Here is a 21,609-nt window from a genome sequence, read left to right on the forward strand (position 1 = left end):
GTTCTGCATTGTGCCTTTAAAATACCATTGTTTGTAACTCACTAATAAATGGCATTGTCTTTAAGCAATGGCAACACAGAATTTCAAATAAATTAAGTTATTAACTTTCCTAATTTAAAAATATGATGTCTGATTCTGATTTCACTTTAGTTTTAAATTGGTATAAGTCTCCTGGGTTAAACACAGTCACTTTCAGTTCACTCCAGTGTATGTAAAATAAAACTCAGGCCACATTTTAAACACTAGTGATAAAAATATGACACCAATAACAGTGCTTAATTTGTGCCCTGGTTTACCAGAGCTGAGTCCCAGCACCTCTATTCTTGGCAGTTCATAGCCCTGCCACCTCTAGGCTTGCTGCATTAGTTATGAATGTAAAAAAAAAAAAAATTGCTTGAGCCCAAGCACCTAATTGCTTGAGCTCTGGCTCCTCCTTCATTATAAATTAAGCACTGGCCAATAACACCTGATAGTAGCAATGACAACAGTAAATTGAGTTACTCAAATATAAAGAATAATCATTTGAACTCATTAGATTAATTTCAGTTTTGTCCATTTGAAAAATCCAAAATTTTAACAATCTTGTTTTGTTACTGAATTTCTTGTGATTGACATTTCAATTAAACACAGAAACTCAAGAGAACCAAAGGAAATGCATATCTAATCTCTGCCAGAGATTAGCCTGTGATGCTTAGATTGGAATCCAAATGTCCCCACATATCAAGGCTATTCTGACTGAGATATTTGGTTGAGGACACCTAATATCTACCCGTGTGATAGGTAGGTCCACAATGTAGTCTCAAAAGGACAGAAGGCAGAGCTGTTTCCATCTATGTCCCAGAACTGTGGCACGTTCTCCCTAGATGTATACAACAGTATACTCTTTCAGGTGAGATTCAAGACTTCTTTGTTTCCATACTAGCTGTACTTTTTTTAAAGAGTTACATATGTTTGCTTATATGTATCTTATGCATTTCCTGTACCTTTTCCCTGGTTGCCATGGGGCCATGTTGCTTTTTTCTTGATATTACTGTACTTATTTATTATATCATGTTGGCCCTTTGGGTATGGGGCACCTAACAGATAAATATGTATTAACTAATAAATTCCAGTTATTATAATTTAATTAGTGAAGGTACCACCAAAAAACATAAAATAACAGATTCACAGCTGGTAAATTAAATTGGTGGAGCCATCCCAGCAGTTCACACCAGCTGAATATCTGGCCCAAAATTTGTAACAAATTTTAGAGAGCATACATTACTTACCAGGGTGCTGTTCTTGATTCAACTGCCATCTGATGTCATCTGGTGACAAGCACTCAAGCAGTCATGGTCGGTTATCGATAGTGGTGTCGTTTAATAAAGGATAACGTTAGTGACATAATAATAAGTGACCCTGGTAATCACTGACACTGGTGGTCTGTAGCGTGGGGATGAAAATGTGTATAGGTCAGGAATCTGAAGTAGGGAGCCACATTGCTTGTATTTCTCAGCCATTCTTCATGGTTATTTTTTTATTATATTGACCTTAAATGTTTTGGCTGGCTGCCTGTGTGGCTGCAGAGCTGAAATATAGAGTGATATGACAACAGTTCCTTCAAAGACCTTGAAGATGGGATTTTTCTCTATCATTCCATAGTATCCATTGATACCTATGGAGTTATTCCAGATTTATACCAGTGTAACAAAGAAAATAATTTAGTTCTATATAGACTTTTATACTTTAATTATTAGGCTAGTATTAATATTTTCAGGTTTGCAGATGTGAATAAAGTAAAGCAAATACTTTTGTTGAACTGGTATTGAAGAACCAAAGATGTGGTGGTAGTGTACTTGCTGTCTTCATTGTTCATACCTGCAACCTCTTTGCCTTTCATGATCACCAGGTGCACCTCCCCAGCATTCCATGTTAACCATTCTTGTCCTATTTACATACCAGTATGAACTTTTAGTAACTCAACTGCTTTAATGGAGCTCTATCAGATTCACACTAGTATTAACTGGCAGCAGAATCCAGCTTATTGACTGCAAACTTTTGGTGGCAAATGAACATTATACAGCAACTGCAGAATAAACCAGTTCCTAATATCTGTCATCTGACTGAGGCAATTATTATTTTTTCAGACATGATGCATTTGCTGGGAATATATATCTATATCAACATAGATATAGATCCACAGCAAATCATCATGACTGAAAAAATACTGATATCTGTATATATTTATCTCTATATTTATCTCTCTATATATAAAGAGGAGTGTATGACACTTTCAAGTCCAATGAGTTTAAAATGAGATCAGGGATTCTGTTTTGAATCAGCAACATACACATCACATCATCTCTTTGTGATGTCGCTCAGCTCCATTCTTCATATTACTGGCTAGGGGACTGAAATATGCCACATAAAATGACAAATAATCCCTGGAAATTGATATACACAATGCTCATTGAAGTTTTCCAGGATGATCAGCCCTCTGAATCCTTGAATCCCATGTCTGCTCATGCAAAGGAAACAGGTCGGCAGAGCAGATGGGCAATGTTCAAACACAAAATATCAAACAAGCTGAACTTTAGGGTTCACTTTTCTCCTCTCACCCCTTCCCTTTGCTTTCTTTCTCTAACTGATCAGGCATAATTTAATATTTCCATCAATATCTGTAAAATAAGTCTGAATATTTACAGCCCAACTGATTTGCTGCGTCTTCCTGCTGCTGTTGGCTTCTTTATTGCAGATGCAGCTCCCACAGCAAACCTATATTCTGAAGGTAAATAAGTACCAAACAATGAACAGTTCTAAATATTCCATTTAAGAATGTCTGACTTAAAGAAACACATCTATTTTGAAATGCAGGCCTCCTCCTTCCCTAACCCCAGAGCATCTACATCAGGAAGATGCTGGCTGCTTCCATGTGTGACAAAAGAAGAAAATGTCCGAGCACCAGAACCTCTTTTCCAGGAGACAATGAGAGGAGGATTAGTCTGACCTTGGAAAAGAAAGAACTCTAAGGGCCAGATCCTCTGCTGGGATAAAGTAGTGTCACACCACTGAATTCCATACGAGTTTCTAGAGCACTATGTTCCCTAAGCACAGTCAAAGAAGTGTGGAGATGGCTAAACTCATCTTCAGAAAGAAGAACATTCTGAGTTAGATTCGCCATCATTTTTAAGCTGAATTTCCAACTGAAATCAGTGGGAAATTCTCCTTAAAAATTGACAGTATGATGTGGGTCACTCAGGCTTCCAGTGTCCACCCTCGAGCATATTAGAAATGGGAGGGAGACAAGATAGGTCTGATGAAGGAAAGAACTAAAGCCCCGGTTCTGCAAACACGCACGTGCTTAATTTTACTACTGTGAGTGATGCCATCAGTGGACACAATGGGTGAATTCAATGGGATTACTCGGTAGCAAGTTAAGTATGTTCGTGCTTGCAGGATTGAGGCTATAGGAATAGCGGTCCCATTGGCGGTTGCATGGAACACTTCGGCTGGGTCTGATTCACTGAGGTCTAGGATTCGGGTGGGACATATATGTAAATTCAATGTAATTGTGAAAATATTCGTATAGTAAGTAAATGAAGGCTTCCAAAGTAACTAAAATATTTAGAAAACAAGGCTACAAAGAGTTAACTTAGCCAGCAAAGGGGAGTTGAACATGCTTAAAGAAATGTACTTTATTACTTTGGTTCTCAATCAGGGGTCTGAAGCCCCTATGGGGTCCGCGAGCAGGTGTCAGGGGTCCACCAAAATAAACTAGACAGTAGGGCTGAGGTTAGAGTTTCTGGGGCTCCGGGCAGAAAGCTCAAGCACCGCTGTGCAGGCCTGAAGCCAAAACCTGAGCATCTTAGCTTTGTGGGGCCTTCTGTGACATTGTGCCTGGGCAATTGCCCTTCTTGCTACCTCGTAATGCCATTCCTGGCTTTTAATCTACTGGATATGCAGAAAAACAGTTGTTGTGGCATAGGTGGGCTGTGGAGTTTTTATAGCATGTTGGGTGGGCCTCAAAAAGAAAAAAAGGTTCAGAACCCCTGCTATATTGTAAAAGAGTGTTATACTAAGTTTGGAATTGTACAAGTTCCGGAACTTTTTTTATGCACACTGACTGATTTTTAGGTAAATCTGAGTTCAGTCTGAAACCTAAAATCCTCACTAGCATATTTGGCCCATCTGGTGTTTTTACTGTTTTGATGGTTTTCTGCTTATGTGGCTTGTTTTTTAGGTCAGTCAAACACACAATTTTCTCTTCCCAGTGGTTAAGAAATTTATGTTGTTGCTTCCAAGAGACTGAAAACCTGGACTAAGACAGATCTTTACTCTACCTGCCATAGATTAGCTGGGTACCACAGAGAGCAAAAGTTGATGGTACTGTACATCTGTGCATTCAACGTTTAGTGGCACTTAGCCACGAGTCTGTTTTCTGCATGACCAACTGACTAATTACCGTACTTGGCCTTTTCCAGTCTCTTCAATTAATGCAATGCACAATTGCACAGAGCAGCAGAGTCACCCATACAGAACAGAATCTGGGCCAGAATTAGACTCTAAGTCCCAAAAGCACCTGTTACAAATACAAAGAGTCCAGATGGTCTGGTCTTTGTGGGAAAGTGTCAAGGATTGACTTATCTGTCTTTCTCACTTTTAGTTTAAGGTCATAAACATGATCCTTTAGAAGCAGAAAGCCAAACAAATTCAGAGAAAAAAACCCACCAACGAGGTAGGATTCATGGAGAAAACCCTCAATTTGTTTATCTAAATCTTTATAGTCCAGTGAAGCTCATTGTTATCACTTTGTAAGTGTTCAAATGGGATCTGCCTATGATTATAAGGGAGGCTTCACATTATTAGATGGATTTATTTAAACACAAATGTAAATCATAAAACTGTGAATTATTTAGTGATTATAAATTCCAAATTTTATAAATTTAAACTTAAGGCTCCAATAAACTATTTTGTTCTGGTTTTGTTAGAAACACTAGAAAATACAAAATATTGCTCTGCTTTAGGTCTGCTTTTTATGATTATCATTTATTTCAAGTTACAACAGTGGTATTATTGAATGTTGATTTCCTTTCCAGTAAAGAACTGCTGCATGCCATTTTGTTTTCTGTAAAAACAGAAAAAAATAAGAAAAACACTTTTGAGATTAGTGCATTCATAATAAATATGATTTTCAGTGATATCATTTCATATTAATTGAGGCTGTGCATCCCTTATTACCTAAATAGCCGCATCAGTTGGAGGAAGCAATATAGGACCTAATGATGTGGAGCCAGCCCCTGGAAGCCATAGGAACACCTCCAGCAACAGATGATAGCAGTGGCACAGACCTATTTGCATCCTGGGAGTGTGTACAGAAGCCCTCCTACAATGAAAGGCCTACACCTTTTACTGAGGGAGGGGGCCAAAGAGACCAGAAAACAACTAATTCCTGGGGAGGAGACAATGGTGGCCTCCCTTTAGCCCTTTATCCTAGAGTTTAGGGTACTCTCACAGGATGTGGGAGACCCCGGTTCAGTTCTATAGAAGGGGCATGGAATATTCTGTTATGGATCTTTTTCAATATCGCCTGTAGAAGATGTTCCACTTTGTATTAAATAGTTGAATAATAATTGGCCCAGCAAAAGAGAGAGAATGACGCTAGAGTGCAGTGGTTAGAGCTTTCACCTGAAAGATGAGGAACACCTGTTCAAATTCCTTCTCCTCATGGTGGGGAGAAGAGAGTTGAATTGGTGCCTCCCACATTCCGTGTCAGTTCCCTAACCACTAAGCTGAAGGTTATAAGGGAGGCTGCTGTCTCCCCATTATTGCAGTCTCTTATAGAACATTCCAGGGTAATTATAAAGGAGGATTTGACATTGAAAGTGGAACACAGCTATCCCTGCACCCTCTCTCAGTTGTATAGCTGGAAGTATCCTATTACTGTATCTTGCCTCAGGATCAATCCTTAGTAAGAGAGTGGGACCCCTTTCTCAAAGAGACACTTGCAATAATGCTTTCTGAAAAATACGCATAACACTCCCAGGAATAAATCAGCAGTTTATTATACTTAAAGCAGATGGAAAGTCCTTGAGTTGGTTCCTACTGTGCCAAATCAACACAACATGTCATGAATATTTTCCTCTACATACTCAAAGTCAATGGGACCAGCATCAGGACAAGTGTATACACAGATCACTGCACACTTTGCAAATAAATCTCCAGATCACATTCAGTCTTCAGGTCTGCTGAAAATAGAGTTGACTGTATAACAGTACAATAAGCCTTTAATCTTATTGACTGAGGAGCTTTTATGAAGGATAGGTTAACAATTTTTTAAAACGAGGTTTCAAGTTTTGATAAGATCAAGAATAGGGTTGCCAACTTGCACAAAACCAAATACCCCTGCCCCCCCCCCCTTCTCCGAAGCCCCACCACCACTCACTCCATCACCCCTCCCCTCATCGCTTGCTCTCCCCCACCCTTACTCACTTTCACTAGCTCTGCATGACTCCCTGAAGTGGCCAGCATATCCTGTTCCTAGGCACAGGGACCAGGGGGCTCTGCATCTTGACTGTACCCACAAACACCCCCCCCATAGCTCTCATTGGTTGCGGTTCCTGGAGCTTCCCTGATTGCCCCTCCGCCTAAGGGATGCAGGGACATGTCGGCGGCTTCCAGAAGCTGCGCAGAGCCAAGGCAGAGAGCCTGCCTTAGTCCACTGCACCGCCGACCGGACTTTTAACAGCCCGGTCAGCGGTGCTGACCAGAGCCTCTAGGGTCCCTTTCCATCCGGGCATTCCAGTGGAAAACCGGACACCCGGCAATCCTAAAAGTTTTATTCAAGAAGCTCATTTAGCCAGCTCCTGTAACCCAAGATCATTCCAGGCAGTATTTTAGTGAAAGCTGATACTGGTTTGATTTGTGAAAGAGTTATTTATTTTCAGGTTGTCTCTCTCTATTTTTTGTACCATGCTGATTGTATGATAAAGAACTAGATCCAGGATAACTGGTTTCAAATACTGGCTCTATTTCTGTATTTCTCTGTGTCCTTGCCCCAGTTATGATTTCTCTTTTTTATTTTCCTCCACAACCAACTATTGGTAAATAATACTTAGAAAACTTTATACAGCATTATAAAAGTAATAGATGTAAATGCCTGTATCTATTATCTTTTCAATTATCATCTTATCAAATTTTTCCCCATGTAACTTTAGAAACACTTAAAGTAGCAACTTCCAGTATTAAAGGAGCACAAATGATCAGTTGTCAATAGTTGACATTGAGTAAAATTTTCAATAGTGCCTAAGAAGCCTAAGTCTTATTGACTTTCAATGAAATGTAGGTACTTAAAAACGTTATTCATTAATATCAACTCCTCCCCCTTTGTTTCCTAATTAAAGGATACTCTACGATATAGAAACTGTTCTCTTCCTCCTTCCTTAACAATTTCCTAGGTCCTCACAAGTAAGTACCGTGAAGAGCTGACCTTTTATAGGAGCTTTCTTCCCAGCTTGCCTTTCTGGGACTGGCCCTTTAAATTCAGCAGAGTCAAACAACTGTAGTCTTTGAATGGTCATTTTGTTCCTGAGTATTGAATCTTTATGTCTTCCTGCTGGTAAGTACCTGATGTTTTCCTTTTCTTGTTGCTGAGAAGATGATGAATGTTAACAAGTGAGGTGGTGAGTGCACTTATTTAGCTCTCCTAGTAGGTTAGGAGCTGTAGAATCAAATCTCTGGGCAATTAGGAGTATATCATATACAATACTGTGTTAATAGCTAATGTTGTTTAATATAGTGGCTGACTTCTAAAGAAGGTTTGTGAATAACCAGTAAAACAAGATCCTTTCTTGTAATGGAGTCCATAGATTGCAATGTCAATTTCAGATTTATATGGACATAGTATTTAAACTAAAGATGCTGAAGTGTGGTGGGATGTTAGTATAAGTCATTGTCCTAAAGTGTTGATTTGGGTGTGTTTAAAGACTCAGGAGAAATGCCTGTGGGCTTGTTTGGATAGTTTCCGTTTCAGCATATTTGTTATTGTTGAAGGTGGAGAGAATAAGACTATGAAGCCTTATTGGAGTAAGAATAAACACATTCATACTGTGTTTCCTTGTTAGGCCAAGATTCTGCAATGACACTTTGTGTGAGCAAATCCCTGCACCCCTGAAGAGCCTTATTAAAATCAATGGGCAGGGTATGGATGAAAGGGTCAGCTTACAACTATGAGGAACATATGACTAAAGGCTGGGTTCTGCAATAAGTTATTTATAAGATGACTTATAAACTGTGTGAGTCATAAATGACTGTGTAGTATATTAATTATACTCCTGAAACATAGGCTGTTTTCACCCTCTTGGTTGGGTTGGCGTGCTTTTCCTAGGTGTATTATTTAATTTGCCAAGTTAACTCACTTTATCTGATATCTTTGGCAGTTTTTGCAGTTGTTTTCCCCAGAGGTGTAACTGAGTCTGTAACTTTGACAGTGTGCTGAGGGGTATCTTTGTTTGCTGTAGAGCTACCTATATGTAGCAACAGAAGCAGGAAGACAACTGTAAGAAAACTGAGTTTTGGAGAGGGAAGCTAGAGTGGCAAACCCTGAGGTGAGATTTGGCTTTGCTGACTTGCAGAGCCCATGTACAAAACAATTACTTAGCTGCTAATTTGAGCTACTGTGTGTCCTTTGTTCTGTTCCGTTTAGCATGAACAGCAGACTACTACCACAGGATTGTAATAACAGGAATTTCTCCATCATGCCCCTGAGGAGCTGTTTAAAATACATTTCTATCAAACCATTATTCTTAAAGGGGACATTATATAAGCAGACTTATTTGTGAAAGAGTTTTAGGAAGATTGATATCAATGACTCTACTAAATAGGGTTACATTACAGGCTATAATTCGTAGCTCAGTCATGACTGCCTAAAGTGGAGTAAGCAAGTCAGCTATGTATCTGAGCCGTAAGTTATTAAATATATGGAATAATACAGTGTATATGCTTTGGTCATTTGTATCTTGAGCACACCTGTGTAACTAAGTGGATTACCTTTAGAGTAACTCAGCCGAGGGATCCTGATCAGGATATTCTGTGTTGTAGTGTAATGTGCACCAACCATCAATGGGGATATATCTCCTTTCTTCAGTTCCTTTTCACAATGTACAAGTTCTGCCTGTTCAGAATATTTACACAATGCTCTTATTTATAGCGTCTATTGCACTCAGGTTTTGAGACTGGGCACCTTTCTGGGAATACTGTTGTGTGTTGTCATACCTTATTCCTACAGTCTTCCCTTTTTTTGCTACCCAGGCACCAAGTTTGCTGTTGCAGCTGCTCAGATTTTTGAATCTCTTTTGACCTTTTTGTTCAACCTCATTAGACTGACATTTCAAACTTCATATTCCCATTGATATTTTCTGGAGGTGGCTGAAATTCTTGACTGTTTTAGACTCCTTCTTTTGCTCTGGAGTTAGTCCTGATTGCATTTGCTTTATCTCCCATGATGTAATTGCTGGTGAAATTGACTTGGAGTAGAATTTTCAAAAGCATCTAAGTGACTTGGTAACCTAAATCTGAATTTCAGAAGTTACATAGGCACTTAACATCAAGAGCATGAGACTTGGGCTCCCAAGTGCCTAAATATCTTTTTCTTTTTAATTGGACATAGGCTCCTAAGTCACTGAGTAATTTTGAAAATTCCTCCCCTTGCTATTCACTCTCATTGAAAAGTTTAAATGCAATATAAAACTGCCAAAAATGGCATATACATTTTGGCTGTGCTGATTGTCTTTATAAACATTTTTTCCCCCTTGTTCTTTTATGTCACTTTTCTTTTCATTTGAAAATTTGTGTTTGATTTCTAGATAATCAAAAATAACATTTTTATTTGTTCTTTAGTTTCTCATTAAAAAAAAACATGAAAAAGTTCTGTGGATATTTTTTGAAGACTACTTCCCACTCAAAAACATTTCTAAATTTTTCATACTTGCCAACAGTACTTGTGATTGTTCAACTGTACAGAACATTTATTGAATGAAATATTTAACTTGTGTCATCTTGTGAATTAATAGTTTGCAAAGTTATGATTGGATGTAGGCTACCACTAGCTCCTAGGCAGAAGACAATTAATTATAATCAAATCTGCTAGTTGCATGTGTGTGTAAGGATTTATGGATGTCAGGTTTCATTTAAACTTTCTCAAAGTTATACTCAAATACATAAGGTTTGATTCACCAGAGTGTTACTCCAATTTTACACTGGTGTAACTCCACTGAAAAACTGGGATTTCACAGGCATGTAGACAAGTTGTATGTTCTGAATCATAGCAAGTTGAGGGTGGAAAAGGGAATGCAGTCCCAGTGAAGGACTACTGCTTACCTTATACAGAATAACCAAGTCTTGCTGCTGCGGACATTATTCCTAGGAGTTATTACAGGGAGGTAATTGAAGTAATTTTGGGCCTGATGCTGACCAGCTACTCAGAACGTTTCAAGAGACAGCAACTAATCTGTACACTTCAGAGGATGGGGTTTGTGTGGGAGGGAGAGTTGTACTCCATTTACATTTTTAGTTTGAAGCTCCAAAAGAATATTATCATCATTGATATCAACACCTCAGACCTCTCACCAAGGGCTGTTGGAAAACATTTTGGCATACTCAGTAGGTTTCATGGCTTTTTCTATTCTATGATATACTTTCCAATCAACCTGTCTCCAAAGGCATTACTCTCTCTTTCCTTGGAAACCTAGTATTTTAAGAGGAGATATATTGATGGCATTAATAGCTGGTCCAGAATAGGCTACATCTGATTATCAAGATTGATTGATAATATTATCTAGATGCCATGAAGTGATTAGACCAAAAATAGATCTATTACCAGTTGAAAATGGTATACACTTTGCTGATATGTCATATTTTTCAGGAAGAATATTAATCACCAGGATGACACCATATATGGCTAATTAGTTATTTTGGGGTCATTTTTCCTCCTTATATATAACCTACTTAATATAGCCCTGAACATGAAAAATAGGTTATCTAGTAATACATTCATTACCTCTTTTCTTAAGGGAATATTTGAGAATGCATCCCAAAGTCTTATAGAAATCTTTAACAGAATATAATTTGTTGAGAGATTATTTAACATACTTAATTTAAGAAGCAGGGCAATAGTAGTCCACAATAAATCTTTATTTTACACAACTTGTTGGGCCTGATTTTTGCTCATTAACAATGGTTTTACACCATTGTAACTTCAATAATTTCAGTGAAGTTATTCTTGATTCTCATCAGCATCAGGTTCTGTAAAATCCAAGATATGGAGCTACTGGATTCCTGTGATTCCTGTCTCACTTATATCTGTGTAAATATAAAGGGTTGGCCTTTGCAGATAATAGAGCTGCATCAGTGTAACTAAGGCCAGAATATGGTCCTTAAACATATATCACTGAGCGTGGAATTTGTCCCATTTAAAATATTGTACCTATTTTCACCTCTAGAGACAGTGATGTAAAAATACAGTGGAAAAATTAAAATGGTCCATAAAAACAGTGTGTGATCCGCTATAGGTTTTCAGGTTCTGTTCAATTTGGATATGGACACACAAACTTGAACATATTGCCAAAGCTTATCTAAACTACTTGAGACAGCAAAACAAAATGGCAATCTCATTAACAAAGTCTCCTTTGAGTGGCTGAACAAGGCATAAGCACAGAAGGGGGAAAACTCAGGATAATATGGTCACTGCCAGATAATCTTTTATTTATTTACTTATTTATTTATTTTAAATGAGCAATTGCTGTCATTCCTCTGTCTGCTGGTGTTAATGGTTCTGGAAGCATCAGACAGGAGCTAGGAGTGCATTTAACTACTCTCAAGTCTGCCCAGAAGCTGGCTCTTCAGGAGCAGGGCCGGCTCCAGGCACCAGCTTCTCAAGCAGGTGCTTGGGGCGGCCACTCCGGAGAGGGGCGGCAGGTCCAGGTATTCGGCGGCAATTCGGCGGAGGGTCCCTCACTCCACCTGGGAGTGAAGGACCTCCTGCCGAATTGCTGCTGCAGATCGCGATCGCGGCTTTTTGTTGTTGTTGTTGTTTTGGCCGCCCCAAGCAGCCAAAACAACAACANTGGAAGCATCAGACAGGAGCTAGGAGTGCATTTAACTACTCTCAAGTCTGCCCAGAAGCTGGCTCTTCAGGAGCAGGGCCGGCTCCAGGCACCAGCTTCTCAAGCAGGTGCTTGGGGCGGCCACTCCGGAGAGGGGCGGCAGGTCCAGGTATTCGGCGGCAATTCGGCGGAGGGTCCCTCACTCCACCTGGGAGTGAAGGACCTCCTGCCGAATTGCTGCTGCAGATCGCGATCGCGGCTTTTTGTTGTTGTTGTTGTTTTGGCTGCTTGGGGCGGCCAAAACCCTGGAGCCGGCCCTGTTCAGGAGCTTCTACCCTTGCATCCCTTTCTTCTGTACTTCAAGATAGGGGCAGAGAATTCCCCCTCTCCCCTCCCCTGGCTTCCTTTCCCACATACTTTCGGTGGAAAGAAGGAACCCTACAAGGAAAAACAGACACACTTGGTCTGGATGGATAGGACGCATGTGTGACAGGGAAGTTCTCATCTGTAGTATTTTAGGCTTTTCCTGTGTGTTTTGCTGATCTCCAGTCCTAGCATCTGGGGACAGGACCCTCTGGCTTAAGCCTTTGATTAAGAACCTGAATCAGGCTTTAGGGTCCAGACCTCCCTTTGCTACTACTTCTCAGAGCATGAAGGTTCATTGTACCTTTCCCATGAGATGGTCGGTCTAATAAGTATCTCGAGCTGTATAAGACCATAAGATCTTAACCTGATTTTTTATATATATACTTAAGCTAATTATAAATAGTACAAAGCCATATCTAGCCTTAATTAGAAAAGAGCTAGATATGGCACAACTGTGTGATCACAGAAAACAAAGGTGTCTCTCGGCTTCAGTTTTTCAATTGCTCAGCCTGCCAGGCATCTTGACAGTTTGTCAAGAATGATTCAGCTCAGCATATGAAGCCCAGCCCATGAATTCCTATCCTCAATGTGTCAATTCCCCCCTTTTTGTACCCTGGAAAGTATTTGATGTAAGATGCATGACTGTACTCATTATCATATCAGCCAGGAAAGCAGCCAAGACATTAGCATCTTCAACAGAAAGTTGCACAGGTGTTTACAGTATTGGTATAGCTCAATAGCTCTGGTCCCACCCTGTCTGGAAATAAACTATAACATACAATGTGTATCTGCTTTCCTAGTCAAACCATTTCAGTTCTTGTCTTCTACAGCTTAGCATTTCAAAATTGTCTTTAAGATTGTAGAGCTATCAACTAATAATGCATATCCTTTATTTTTAGTAATAGCTCTCCCCTCACATCCTGTTGTTCTTCATTCCCTCGCTTAAAAATTCAACAAAGGTCAGTTTCATTCTTTGTAGTGATTTTTAGAAGGATTTCACTTTGATTCCATATCTCTCTATAACTTGCAGTCTAACAACTATAAATTCTTGACAGCTGGAACTCACTCTCATGCATAGATGTTGTGGATGTACTAAGTATTCACATACCTACAGAGATCTGGCTAATTTAACAGTATTTTCACACCTAGTACATGCCAAATAGCAAAAATCCTATAATATGGGACTATTCTTGATACATTACAATGCAGATATTACCCAAGCACTAACCAATAATTGAGAATAGATCTTATTGCATAGTGATATTGATATTGAATTAGAGGCTATTTAGATTTATTTGAATGAATAACATTACAAATGTACTGAAAAATGTAGATTATAAGCATAAAGAAAAAGATGGTCTCGCTGCCATTGTTTTCTGAAACAGCACACAACATTCTTTGTAACACTTGTATTTCCTTCTGAACAACTATTTTGCATCAGCACAAAGATAACTATTGTGTAGTTCCGTATATGTAGTGAACTGATTATTCTTGGCTAGCCTTGTACCACAAATGCCTTATTTTCCAGAAATACAATGGAAAAAAATTGAAGTTCTCTGAATAATGATGAAGAGCAGTAATTACAGGGTTATGTAAATACTGGGGATGCTTTAATGTTTACAAGCTTCCCCCCACCCTTTACATTACCACAGAATACATGAAGTAGGCTTGGATGCTGGAGCATTTAAATCTTACTACCATTACAGCGGGTCACTACACCATTTGTACCCAAGGTTTCCACTTATTTATCTCTGGCCTTTACAGCAGACATAAAATCCTGTTGCAAATTTATGTATACCAGGGAATATGACTCTCATGAAGTGATAGAAATTTCTAAGTTCTAATATTATTTATGCATCACATGACACATTTATTTTACTTTTCTAAGAGAGTGAGTTAGGCATAAGAACTTTGGCCAAGATTTCAAAAGTGACTTTTCAAAGTGAGTTGATTTTTGGCTACTGAACTTGAGATACCTTAAAAAGTGCAGATATTCAGAGGTTGAATGTTAAAACACTCTAAAAATCATTTTTTTTTAAATTATCTCATGTTGGGCGCCCAAATTTTGGCCTTTGTTTTCAAGCTCCAGTGAACAAAAAAATCACACAAAAATGCAAGAGTCTAATTCTCATGGTGCTTTGCACCTTGGATATTCATTTACTCCTGTGCAAAGTGCATGTGAATTGTTAGCAGATCAGAATGGTAGAATTTTACAGTCAATGACTATCTAATGTGCCAGCAGTACAGAATCATGACTTATAAAATGCCATTGAAATAAATGAGAGCTTTGGGGGCTCAGCACTTCTAAAATTTGGGTCACTTGCGTTTTAGCAGTCACGAAGAGACTCTTTTACAGCACTTAAGTAAACATTTATTATCAGTGACCTGTCATGTGAAGCAAAGTTTATATTGGAGATAGGAAAAAAATGAGGAACAGAGTGATTACTGCAGAGTCTTGGCAATTTCTTGATCTGAATTAAAGTGGAATGAAAAGATATAATGGTTTGAGCAGAATCAAGAATGTGTTGTATTGTAGTTATCTATTTATTTCTTTACTGTCCTTCAGGACTTCACCACAGTAATCATCTAGGATTTGTGCTACAGTGATTCAGATGTTATTTTTATAGATGGGAAGACTGTGTCAAACCTAGGGTTCTACAAAGATGTGAACATTGATATTCAAAGTTATTACAATCCATAATATAGAATTAGCTGATCTACTGTCACATGGATTTGCAAGTCCTGAAGTGCAGTTTATCAAAGCTCTTGCATTTGTTACCTCTGGTCTGCAGTTAACTTACTTTAGAGACATTACTGTTGAAGCAGTCTTTGTTACAATATGGCCTTGGTGGCTTTCAGTTTAAGGAGCATGGTCTTCCACTGGTTTGAATCTTGTGTAATCATTTATACCTGTGCAAAGTGGATGTTAAACATCACCGAATCACAACTGGAGTAGTTTACATTCACTTTGCACATGTGTAAATCACTATCCAAAGGTACAAGGCAGTGGAGAACCAGACCCCAAAGGCCACATTCAACCCTGGTATGACTCCATTGAAGTCAATGAAATTATTGTAAGGATGAGTTTGCATACTTATCCCTGGAAAAGGACAGTTTTATGAGGTCTAGATTGACTTTGTCTTAGCTCCTGTTGATTCTCTCTCAAGTGTATTCACTATGTCTTTCTTAGCTATATGTAGAGAAGATTAAAATCAATCTTTTAAACCTTTGTACTGCTACCTGAAATGCACCTGCCACTAGCAGTTTTGAATGGAGCATTCTACTAAAGGATATATCTGATTAATTAGTTCATGTTTATCCAGGATTTTGAGAGACGGTGCCAAACTTTGGTTTCACTTATGCAGTTTAATTCCAGAGTAGTTCTTTTGAAAATATCAGTGAGGAAAGGGAAGGCACAAACAGACACATTCACTGGAAGCCAAGCCAGATACAAGGTACATGCAGGGGGGGAGAGTGGGAGAAGGAAGAGGGAGAGAAGAAATTCTCTCCTAGAGCCACCCTGCAGAGGTTACTTCAGTCAAATGGCTCCATAAGTGCTTACGTGCCATGCCTGAGAGTAGGACAGGGAAGGACAGAGGATCCATGCCGCAGCCTTCCCCTAGCTCAGCCCACCTCCTTCCCACCTGCTTTCTGAACAATGCAATACAGGCAACTTGTGTGTAGCTCCCCCTGCCTAGCTGAGTGAAACTGGATTAGGCTTATTGCCAGCCACAGTGGACTCATGGCTGGATTTTCCCCAAGTGAACTGATTTTAAAAGTTTTATACCTAGTCAGTGTGTCTCTCCCTCTTTCTTGCTCATGCTTGGTAGTACTCAGTCTGATATATTACTACTTATAAATGAGTTTTTGTACTAATAGAGCAGTATAAAATACTTGATTTCTTTGTGTACCCAATGATCTGAATATCTAGCTGAAGAGATTTGATTTTTGGTTATTTTAAGAATAGTGATATAAGAAAAATGGAATACATAAGAGGGCATACTAAATGCTTTTCAATACTTTGTCACTCCCTTCCAGTTGAAAACATTATATAAAATAGAGTGGAAATTACTAACACCACATCATTGGGAAATAAAAAGAGATCATAGAACTGGAAGGGACCTTGAGAAGTCATCTAGTCCAGTCCCCTGCACTAAAGACAGGACTAAGTATTATCTAGACCATCTCTGACAGGTGTTTGTCCAACCTGCTCTTAAAAATCCCCAATGTTGGAGATTCCACCACCTCCCTAGGCAATTTATTCCAGTGCTTAACCACTCTGACAGTTAGGAAGTTTTTTCTAATGTCCAACCTAAACTGCCCTTGCTGCAATTTAAGCCCATTGCTTCTTGTCCTATCCTCAGAGGTTAAGAAGAACAATTTTTCTCCCTCCTCCTTGTAACAACCTTTTATGTACTTGAAAACTGTTATCATGCCCCCTCTCAGTCTTCTCTTCTCCAGACTCAACAAACCCAATTTTTTCAATTTTCCCCTCATAGGTCATGTTTTCCAGATCTTTAATTATTTTTATTGCTCGTCTCTGGCCTTTCTCCAATTTGTCCATATCTTTCCTGTAATGTAGTGCTCAGAACTGGACACAATACTCCAGCTGAGGCCTAATCAGTGCGGAGTAGAACGGAAGAATTACTTCTCGTGTCTTGCTTATAATACTCCTGCTAATACATCCCAGAATGATGTTTGCTTTTTTTGCATCAGCATTACACTGTTGAGTCAGTTAGCTTGTGATCCACTATGACCCCCAGATACCTTCCCACAGTACTCCTTCCTAGGCAGTCATTTCCCATTTTGTATGTGTGCAACTGATTATTCCTCTCCTAAGTGGAGTACTTTGCATTTTTCCTTACTGAATTTCATCTTATTTACTTCAGACCATTTCTGGATTTAAATTTTAATCCTATCTTCCAAAGCAATTGCAACCCCTTACAGCTTGGTATTGTTCGCAAACTTTATAAGTGTACTCTCTATGCCATTATCTAAATCATTGATGCCACAATGCCAAAATGTTCAGGAATTAATAAAATCTGAAAAATCTTCTTAAAGAAAAAAAGCAAATGCATAAAATGTGAGTTATTTCCAAATAAATCTGTGAAACACAGTGGAATACAAAGCCAAATTGTATGTACAATTATTTTATATGGGCAGTCGAGCCAGTTTTAAAGGTTTGTTGGCAATTGCTTGTTTAATGAGGCATGGAACTCTGGACACACACAAAAAATTTCCTATAGCTAATCCCCACTTGCACTAGTAATTTGAATTGCTTGTATGAAAGTATTTTCATTTATTTACATTTATGCAATCACACCCTAGTGCAAAATCCATTATGTGAAAATGTAGCTCACTGTGACCACAAGCCAGGACTTAGCCAAGAAGACAAGAAAGATAGCTTATTTCCTGTTAAGGAGTGTAAAGATAATTTGAGAGGAAATATAGGAACTAATACAAAATAGCACATGTAAACTAAAAATTAATCTGATTGATCTAAAACTTATGTAATTGAGTATCTTTAAAACATATTCCGCTAGCATACCACCATCTCTAGAATATCCTCTGTTACTAAGAAGGACTTTTCTGTCAGCCAGCTGGCTTCTTCCTCCTAGGTCAGTTATTCCTGTCCCCTTCCTCTTTAGCCAGTTATTACTGCTGCCACAGCTTTCCATTTTTGTGGCAGATGCCAATTTCCCTCAGGTTACTGGATGCTTTAGGGTGAAAGGGGAACAGAACCCCATCTACCAGGCAGGTTTCTATCAGAAACATGTCTGTTTCCCTGCCAACTCACCGGGCAAGCCACTGGAAAAACCTGGGTTTCTATGGCTCAGGCCACATTCTTGCCACATGGACTGTCCCAGAACAGGGGACTGCAAGTCCAAGGCAGTCCTTCAGTGTCAGGGTTTCTATGCTTCCTGCTGTGCAGCTGAGAGCCTGAAAGACCTGAGAGCCCAAAATGTAACCTGATCTTGGCTCTTGCCTGAGCAGTAGGAGTCTTGAAATCCTGGGAATTCCAAAATGAAAATTTGTTGTGATTTCCAGTTCACAAGACAGTCTGAAAAAAAATGTTTTGTTTTGTTCCAACTTGAAATGAAAACAAATTTCAAAATACTGAAATGTCATCTTGCCATTTTGGCCAGTTCTAGTCATAAGAGTACCCTGTGGTCTATACATGAATGGATGGATGGATGGTGATTAGGTACATAACTACTTCTGCTAGAATCATGGCTTCAGACTTAAAAATGAGAAGCTTAAGTGGCTGGAGATTCCACTAGTCTAAGAAGAGACTCTATACATATTTTAGTCCAAACTTGCACCCTTCTTGGAGTTTGGCTTTATTGGCAACTGAAATTAAAACAAGAAAACCTAAATCTCAGCGCATGATTCCTCTCTCAACTTGCTTGTCTAATGTTTTCCTCTGCAAAGACTTCTGTCCCAGAAACCATTTTACTCTGCCTAGAGTAACATGCTTATTTCTTGGATGTCATTAATGAGCTCAACCTGCCACAAAAAAGGTGGGAATTAGCATGTCTAAGCAAGATTCCAGCATCCACTAAGAGGTGGATGTGACAGTCAGTACCCCTATACACACCCATGTTACAGGACTATGATTAATTTTGTACAAAGGATGCCTTGAGGTATCATTTGAAAACTCATATAGTTTGCTGATCACCATTGTCCTTGTAAAATGTGTGGGAATGTAAAATTATAGGCTTCCTCTAGACATATTTTAAATGGTGGGGGGGGAGCAGCCACAAACCAGCTCCCCAGAGACAAACACCTCAGCTAGGTGTCAGCAAAATCAAATGGACCATCACCGGGTTAAGTGGCCATTCTTTGGCAGAAAAGAGGATGTGGGTGAAAAATCTACATCTTGACAAATAAAACAGCTGGAAGTTCCTGTCCACACAAACTTTGTCTCCTGAACCTCAGCTGGAGACTATTTTTGAAGAAGAGAAAGAACTATAAGAGGAGGGGGAGGCACCCCAAAGCATTCCTCCTTTTTCTCTATCCATGGCATCCACAACACCTGAAGAGCAAAAGAAATAGCTTTGGTCTGGGGGCGAGACCCTGGCTGAAATGAATTAATCCAGTATGACTGCTGTAACATGTGGTGAGAGAGACTTTTGCTTTGAATTCACTTAGCTTGTTAAGTTAGGTATCAGTGGTGTTTTATTTTCTTGTAACCAGTTCTGATGTTTATGCCTCATTACTTGTAGTCACTTAAAATGCATCTCTGTAATTAAAAAAAACAAACTTGTTTTATTGTTTTATCTAAACCAATGTGTTTTTACATTAAAGTGTCTGGGGAAACTGCATTTGAGACAACAAGATTCGTGCATATCATTTTCTATTAATAAAATGCTGGACTTCATATGAGCTGGTATTGTCCAGGAGAGGGCTGGGTAGTACAAGATGTACACTTCTGGGAGAAAGTCTGGAACTGGGAATGTGCTGGTGTTGCCCTGCTGTGTAATTCATGAGTGGCCGGCTATTGCACTCATACTATAACTGAGGGTAACTTACATGCTGGAGGCTGTGCTGAGCAGACCAGGAGTGGTAGCTTACACAGTGAAGCAGTGTAAGGAGCACCCCAATTTGGAGAACTGAGGAGACACAGGTGTTCATTACCTGGGGTAATGTAACAGTGGGTCATGAGAAGAATTCACCACCCTATTACATACAGGGAAAGAGTGAATTAGAGTGGGGAGAATTATTTGGGGGCTAGAATGGTGAGGACAGAATAAGCTAAACTGCCACACCATTTTTTAAACCTAGTCAGAAAAAGTGACCCCAGAAAGAGCCTGCAAATACCCAAATTAACAATATTGTTTCTATTAGCTCTGATCAGGTTTTTTCCATGGAAAATTATGACTTTACATCAAATGTTCAAATATAAAATATAAATCCAAAACCGGAAATATTTCATTTTGGAAATACTGCAGTGGTGCATCATAGAATTCTTGTAAGGGGTCTCACACTCTTGTTTTCCTTTAAAGGCCAGGGTCCCTAGTCAGACTACATTTCCCATCATGCACCATACTCTCTCTTGGTGAGGGGAGGATGTGGTGCATCCTGAAAGATGTAATCAACCTGGAAGCCTGGCCTACAGAGGAGAATGGGGGCATGAGGCATTGCAAATGGAAATAATTTGGATTTCAGGCAAAATATATTTTTATTTTGGGGTGTTTGGTTTTTTGATTAAAAATAAAAAAAAAATCAATGGAAAGCAAACACATTCTGTAGAAAATAAGTTGAAAGCCCAATTTTCCATCAAAAAAGTTTTAATGGAAAGTTTTCAACCAGACCTAGTTTCTGTACATTTCATCTTCATGCTTCCCCTGCTCATCTTTTGGAAACAAGAAACATTTTAATTCAAAGGGAAAGTTCATATCTGTTTTTAATGGTTTTAAGGAAAAAATATGGCCACTTGGAAAAGCATATTTTAACAAAGCACAAAATATATTTTATGATATACAGTAAATGCATGAAAGATTAGATTTAAAAAATGAGAATATTACTGTGACCGGGGTGCCTACAGGAGCCACCTGAGAATCCAATGCTCAGGCCAGATGGCAAGAAATAGGGCAGAAAATCCCCAAAATTATTGGTTTATTCTATAATTAGATGCATCAAGCTAATAACAAAATACCTGCTGTAATACCACACTGGTTAACAAGAGGCCAAATACAGTCCCCTTTAATCATATCAGCCCTTGGCTCCCATCTAGACAGCCAAGTGAGCAATTACTGAAAACCTGATTCACTATATGTGAGGTTCACAAATCCCAAAAGACTGGACAATTATCCCGTGGTCATTATGAGTCTCAGATATTACCAAATAATCATGCTGATGCCAATCCTTTAGTAACTAAAAACTAAAGATTTAATAATAAAAGGAAAAAAAGAAACAAGAGTTGCAAATGGTTAAAAGATCAGTATACATACAAATATGTATAAGGTCCTTAGGTCAGTTTCATAACAGAGATGGTGAGGCTGCAGATTTGTAAATGTCTTTCTGGAATCAATTTAAAGGGTTATAGTCCAACAGGCAGGCCACATGTAGGGGCTGTTTAAGTCCTTCCATGCATTTCCCACAGTATTCCAAATATTCATTTGGAAGATCTCCATCTTACAACTTATACTTTCCCTTTTTAAAG

Source organism: Trachemys scripta, chromosome 1 (genome assembly GCF_013100865.1).
Source record: "Trachemys scripta elegans isolate TJP31775 chromosome 1, CAS_Tse_1.0, whole genome shotgun sequence".
NCBI classification, from domain to species: domain Eukaryota; kingdom Metazoa; phylum Chordata; order Testudines; family Emydidae; genus Trachemys; species Trachemys scripta.